Here is a 7,741-nt window from a genome sequence, read left to right on the forward strand (position 1 = left end):
GGCTACTACTGGTCACGAGTCGCGGGGCAACCCGACTTGACTCGTTGAGTCCCCATATGGACTCGACGAGTTTCTTCCATGACAATCACCCAAACGACCTTCTGAGGGCATGACTGCTTCTCTAACCTATAGATCTGACATCCCCATGTCTAATAATCACATAAAGGTCAAACCTTGACACTCATGCAATGCACCAAAGGCTTCTTTTGGTGAAATGGCTTCTAAAATGGCATCCTAGGTTCATTTCCTCCATGGAAAAACATAAAGTAGGATAGATAATGCTCTCTGGACCTCTAAAGGTCCAGATCCAGAGTCTAACACTCAAAGGGACAACATATGCATCAATTCAAGCCAATAAAGGGGTAGAGAAAACCCTAGATTCAAGGATCTTGTACAAAACAGGAGAAGGGATCGATTTACTACCTCAACAATGAAGACCCAAGCTTGAAAACCACATAATCACAATCCCCTTGACCTGCTCTTGCTGGAAGCACCTTCTTCTTTGCAAAGCCACAACAAAAGGATCAAAATAGCTCTTTCTCTCTCTCTCTCTCTCTCTCTCTCTGTCTCTCTCTGTCTCACACAACTCGCTCAAGCTCTCTAGGGTTTCTCTCTCTGGATTGGTCGCAAATGAGGGCTATAAGGTCCCTTAAATAGGGCACAGGCCCAAAAATTTAGGGTTTTTGACCTCAGCGCGGACTCGTCGAGTCCGTTCATTAATCCAGTCGCAAATTGCGATCCTACTCGACGAGTCTAAGCGTCAACTCGTCGAGTCCCTCCTCATAAATCAAAATAAACAATTAAAATATGATACCTGGAAATCCAGATGTTACAGATCAAAGGAAACAAAGTTGCCCTGAGTACTTTGAAGATCTTCAAGATGGTAAAAGTCAAATGTTTTACTTTACATATGATCAAACTCCAAATACATTTAACTCGTGGTTCCTTGATGCATGATGTGGTAATCAAATTTGGATGGCATTGTTGGATCTAAAGGAAAGAAGGAAGCTTAACCATCAAGATCTAAATCCAATCATTGGAATGGATGAATGTTGCATGTCTTGATGATTGAGGATTTTGAGCTTGTGCTTAGTAATGGAGTTAGGATAAACTAGTTATTTGCTATTAGTCTTCGGAGATGTTTAGAAACCAAAATTTTCATTTGATGCATTGTATAAACATGAATATCAATTTTCATTTGATAATGGAAAGGTGATCATTCTATCTTATAAAGATGATGGTTTTATGTTTAAAACATCTTCTTGTAATCGACATTCATGAAAATGTAATTTGTATTTATAATAATAACAATGATGACTGGAAAATTGATCCCTTTAATAGTTTAGATATGATCGCACTTGTGGCATAATCACCTTCGCCACATAAGTAAGAATCATATCACCAAGCTCCAATTAGATCGGACTTGGAATCATTCAACTTTGGGTTGGATGATGTATGTGAATCTTATTTTTTTGGCAAGATGGCTAAATCACCATTCACATGGATATGTGAATGAGGTGAATGGATTGTTGGATCTTGTACACAATAATGTGTGTGGACCCTTCAGATCCACCACAAGGGATGATAAACACTACTACGTCATATTTATTGGTAGTTTTAGTTGATATGATTATTTTTACATGATTGAGCATAAATATGACACTTTGAATAGTTCAAAATATTGAAACAAAGTAGGGAATCAATTGGGCATGAAGATAAAGCATCTCCAATCCGAAAGGAAAGTAGAATGCCTTAGTATCAATTTATATGATCATCTTTGATATTGTGGAATGTTTTCCATAATTGGCTTCTCCAAGGATGCCATAATGTCATGATGTTGCTAAAAGGATAATAGAATGCTATATGGTTCAATCTATGATGAGTCGTGCTGCACTACCAGTTCAATTTTTGGTAATATTTACTTGAAATAGTTGAGCGTTCTTGAACCTTTTAACCAACTGTGACATCCTTATTTTCATAGTCATTTTAAAACTTTTTATTTATGCTTATTAAAACAGAGTTTATTAATAATGCAAAATTTGGTCTCGTAAAAGTATTTTCTAAGAAATGTTTTTCATTGATTATTAAAAATTGTGACATATCATAAATGATACAAAAAACATAAGCATAAACAAGTCTTACAATATCTTAGACTAACATTCTACATCTCCATGAATATCTCATCATACCTTTTATACCGCTACCTATGATACAAAGAAGTTGAGTGGGCCTGGTTGGAAAACATAGTGAGTACACACTACAAATAAAATTACATTTAGCAGCACAAAACTTTAGTGGGAGATTCTTTTTTATGCCATTATTTAATATTTTTAGTGGTACATGTTCCTTTGTGACACTGTATCTATCTCTATTTCCACTTTGCTGCTAAACGAAAAAAGGGTGCCGTGTTTATTTTCATTTTCAATTTTTATTTCCCTCTAATCCCAAATTTTTTTATCTAAGTTCCGCCTAAACCAAAAATTTATCGGTTGATAAACATGGAGTTCAAGCTTGCAAGGAGAAACTTGGAATTCGAGTTCTCACACCACAATTCAAACCATAACACATTATTCATTCTAACCCTATATGCAACAATCGATTTTGATCATCAGAGCATCGATTAGAATCGGAGCAAAAGAACCGATGGAAGAGGAACCCGCAGTAGAAGATGAGAAATGCTCCTTCTAATATAAATGTGCCAACACCACCACCATTTGCCTTAAACATTTTATCTATAAAATTTGGACCTCTTCACTTATACAATTCTTTGAATAACAGATTCCAATCTAAGGTTTGTTCATCTCTTCTACCATGTAAGTTTCGTGAACTTGACATTGTAAACAAAATTATTTATTCCATGGTTATTATATAACTTGTGTTTGCAGTGAGTAGTGGGATAAGATGCAATAATAGAAAGGATGAAGAGTAGCCTAAGATGTTCTGTGTTGGGTTAAAGTCCGACCACCAGGTGTTCAATGAAATTCCTAAGTCACCTTTTTGTTTTCTTATCTTTGTTTTACCTATAATTTATGGTTTCACAACCCACTTTTGTGTCAATTTACTAGATGGTTTCTATTGTCTTTCAGAATATTTGTTATCTCAATGCAATGGTTGTTCATTCTTTTGGTTCATGTATATTTGGTTATCCTTAGAGTAAGACAAGGTAAGACAAGAAGATGTTTAGTATTGCGTATTTATTTTCCTTATTAGATGGTTGCTATTGTCATTTAGAATATTTCTCACATATGTTGTGGGTGAGAAACTGTTCTATCTTCTTTTGAATTTTGCTAATAATAGTTTGCATTTAACTTTTGATTTAGATAGTGGTTTATTCTTATTTGATTTAGTTAGCAATCCGATTACGTGATTCCCGGTTCCTTGATCAAATATTACATATTCCATTTTTATTTAATATCCACCTCATGATCATATAACATGAAAAGTAATTAAATAAAATCCATGGACTTTGCTATGAAAATCTACACCATATTCTTACCTACCTGATATGCATTTTCTAGTATAAGAGGTTGGAGATTTATTTATAAAGATGTTTCTGACCTAAAGCAATTTATGTTGTCTAAAATAGACATGAATGCATCACATAAAAGTCCCTTTTGAAACCTTATCTTTTTTCTAACTATGTGATGGCAGTTGAATTAAAAATGGAACATGTCACTAAAGTAAAATTTTATTTCAAGGAAGATGAAATCAAGGTTTGTCTTACATTCTAGTATTTTTCTTTTAGGCTAAATTACAGAAATGGTTTTTCGTCTTATATTTCTGCAATTATATTTTACTTTTGGGTTAAATTACATAAATGGTTCCTAGTATAATATTTCTTACATATTTTTATGTGATTTATTGTGTTTATTTTATAGGCAATTGTTCAAAGGTTGGATAAACAAAATGAGCAATTTTGCAAAGTTCATCTTCATGTCAAGTTTGTGTTTCTTTCCAACAAGTATTTATTTTTAAAATCTAATGTTTTGAATAATTACTAGCACAATGTTTAGACTTATTATGCCTTTTGGAAGGTATTTTTGTTTTAGATATTGACAATATTGTTGTAAGACAAGTTAATTATTAATTTAAATGATTTTTTATATCTTAATTGTTTTTATCGTTAATTTATTTTAGCAATTTTTATGCAAAATGCATAAAAATTATAAAAAAACAAACAAAAATGCTATAGTGACATAAAAAAGTGTCACTAAAAACCAAAAGGGTTGCAGCGATATAACCAAAAAGTGCCAATAAAAGCCTTTAGTGGGAGTGCTTCTAGTGACACTTTCTTTTAGTGTCGCTGATTACCGAATGGGTCTTTAGTGGAGCCTTTTTGGTTTTTAGTGGCATTTTTTCTGTGCCACTAAATGTCATTTTATTTGTAGTGACATAGGGTTTTTAATCCACAATAATATAGTTAATATGTTTAATTATCAAACAATTAACCCAATTAGCTATCCCCATTTTCTTCTGTACTTATTTCTAAGAACATCTCCTAAGGATCATCACATACATTGTATTTTCTTATATAATCATCGCTAAGGATTTCTCCTGGGGTTTATGTAACGTCCTGTTTTGAATCATTTCCATTTTGCAATAGTGATCAACGATTGGGTATTAGCAGACATAGGACCCTTGAATAATTGAGATTTAGACTCATTTAGGGGTGGATGATGTAGTTTGGATGATCTAGGTTTTCGTTTTGGTGCTTTGGAGCCAAAGGGTATTTTAGTAATTTGTTAGCTTGGGCTATTATCGAAATTGGATGTTTGTTCGGGATATTGTAAGGAAAGTATGAGTTGTTTAAAGCATAGAGATTCTTGTTACCTTTTCATGGATATATGGATCGTCAAAATCGGATTTATATCGAGGAAGTTATGGCCTTCGGAGTATATTAGTACTGAAGGGAAACCCTAGTATCTGTGGCGTAGCTAGGTAGTACACATATCATATTGATGTGAGGGTATGTACGCAAGGCATACACTAGCGTACACTTAGCATACTATGAAGGGTTGACCGTGGATGCAAGACCTCGTATGCTAGGCATACATTGAGTGGATAAAAACCCTAAATATTTATGTTGTACCTTATATAAGCACACTAAGTCCTTAGGGCTAGCCTCTTTACCAGCCTCCAAGTCCCCAAGACCCTAGAAACTGTCCCTTCGCCTCCATGGTTGTGTTTTTGAGCTCCTTGTATACATCTTGGTGTATTTTGGCTCATATTCAAGAAGATGGAGTTTGGTGCAAGGTTGTGGAGCAAAGAAGAGCTTATGGATCCTGATGATGTGCTTCATTTCCAGGTTGTTTGAGGTAAAAATCTATGAACTTGATCATATATGTCTTAGATCTATCATATGCAAGTTTTCATCCTTTTTTGGCCCTAAGAATGAGATCTAGTGGCTTGATACCATTCTAGGAGCCATGAGTTGCCACTCTTGATGTTTCTGATGTTCCTGATGAATAAAGTTGTCACCTTTAAGGTTTAGATCCACCCATGCTTGAGTTATGTCCATTTTATGAAAGTAGAGTGTTATATCTTGATGTTGGGTTCTTTTGGGGCATGCAAAGTCACCAAGTCATTGACTTTGGGGTTTTAGACATTTGCTTGGACTTAGATCTATGACATGGACTTCTGGACTTAAGCATTGAGAGCTTTATGGGGGATTTGGCTTAATGGAGGAGTACACTGGGCGTACAAGTCTGTATGCATAGCGTATAAGTCAAACAATGAGTACACTTAGTGTACAACTGAGTACGCCCACTTACTCAGTTAGGAGGGATTTCGCATGTTGGGCTTCGGTTTGGGCCATATTCTGGGCTTAGTGGTCGTGGGCCCTATTAGGCCATCAGGTTTTGGGTTGATAATTATTTTGAGAAGGTCTACAATGGGTTTGGGCCCAATTTGGAAAATTGGGCCAATGATTGGGCCGTGGGTAGTTTTTGGCATTTGGCCCTTTGGGATTATTAGGTTCGGGCCTAAGTCTTGGTCCAAACTAGGTAAGGGGGTAAATTGGTCATTTTACCCTAGTAATGGATTAATAGATATGGTTTGGGACCCAATTGTTGATTGGGTGTTGTTTTGATATTATTAGTTCAAAGATCGACCAACCAACAACCAGTGATTTATTTGCGGGATTTAGCAGTGTGAGGTGAGTCTCCTCACCGTGTTTAGCGAGTCGAAGGCACTAATGTCGGCCCATGGTTTGTTATGCTTAGTATGCTTGCTGTCTTTGTGACTCTTGCATGTGTTATCTGTTTATGTTTACCGATTGAGACTCAATGTCGGGTGGGGCTCGATGCCAGGCATGGCCTGATAAGTATATTGTATGCTAGTTATATGCATGTGTTTTATGATTATACCTGTTGTGTGCTACATACTGTGATTGGGTTGAAATACACCTCAGGGCGGGGCCTAATATGGCATAACGGGTTGAAATATACCCTAGGGTGGGGCCCATTATGATATATTCAGGTTGAAATATACCCCAGGGCGGGGCCCACTGTGATATGTTTGGGTTGAAATACACCCCAGGGCGAGGCCCTAGGGTAGGGTGCATACTTCTTGTTTTGGGTTGGAATAAACCCTAGGGCTGGGCCCACTTGTATGATTGGTATGTGGTAGTTTGGAGGAACTCACTAAGATTTATTCTTACAGTTTTCAGTTTATGTTTCAGGTACTTCGGTTTTCAAATGGAAGAGCTCGGGATGATTGCAGAACACACACCACATGTTTCCGCATTATGTGATCTACTCTGATTCGATGATGTTTTTGCAAAATCTCGGTTAACTTGATTTTATGGAAGTGATTTGTATTAACGATTAATTAATCTAAAAAGGAAAATTTTATGTCATTATTTTTTGGATGTTACAATTTATCGCCTAACATCGCATTTTAGATTTTCATCGGTAATGGATTCTCCTACTGTTCATCACCTATCATCGCAGTTTGTATTTTTTCATCTATAAGGGCTTCTCCTATGGGTCATCGCATTGACAATATTGCTTTAGGGAATCCTCCGTAATACATGCCAGTAGAGTACATTGCATGAATACATGGTTCGTACATCATCTGAACTTGTAATTCATCATGTACATGTTATGAACCTGCTAGTGTTCCAGTGGACTGTTTGTATTAGTCCGTGGTCGTCATCTATACTTCGATAGATGACTACATTGCATTCATAACAAACATCTCCGAGAAGGGTTAGGGCATCTCCTAATCATTTTTCAGGGTTTAAGACCTTTTCTAAATATTTTTCATCTCTCATCACACATCACTACCCGATATATATATATATATATATATATATATATATATATATATATATATATATATGAAAATACTTATATAATTAAATCGAGTAAAATCATGTCATATAGGTTTATCCAACAAATATTGCAAATAATATGCATATATATCATTTAATTATCTAAATACTTGATATCTATGTGTAAGATGAAAGTAACTATGCACTCACCTGACTTAGGTGAATCACTCGTGATTTCAACAGAGCTTCGTCTAGGTACTTTCTCTTTTCCTCTAACGTGACCAATGTTCACATTACTAAGTCTTAGCCTTACATTCCTGGCGACTAATGATAGTCTAGATTACTCACTAATCCCAATGTATACATCAAGATCTAGTAAATAACGAAAAACCAGGTAGGATCATATTGGAGGTAGGGTCTGTTTGGTATACGAAGTATACTATTTGGAATTCCCACTTTAAACGTGTC

Source organism: Lactuca saligna, chromosome 4 (assembly GCF_052625555.1).
Source record: "Lactuca saligna cultivar CGN05327 chromosome 4, ASM5262555v1, whole genome shotgun sequence".
Classification (NCBI taxonomy): Eukaryota; Viridiplantae; Streptophyta; class Magnoliopsida; order Asterales; family Asteraceae; genus Lactuca; species Lactuca saligna.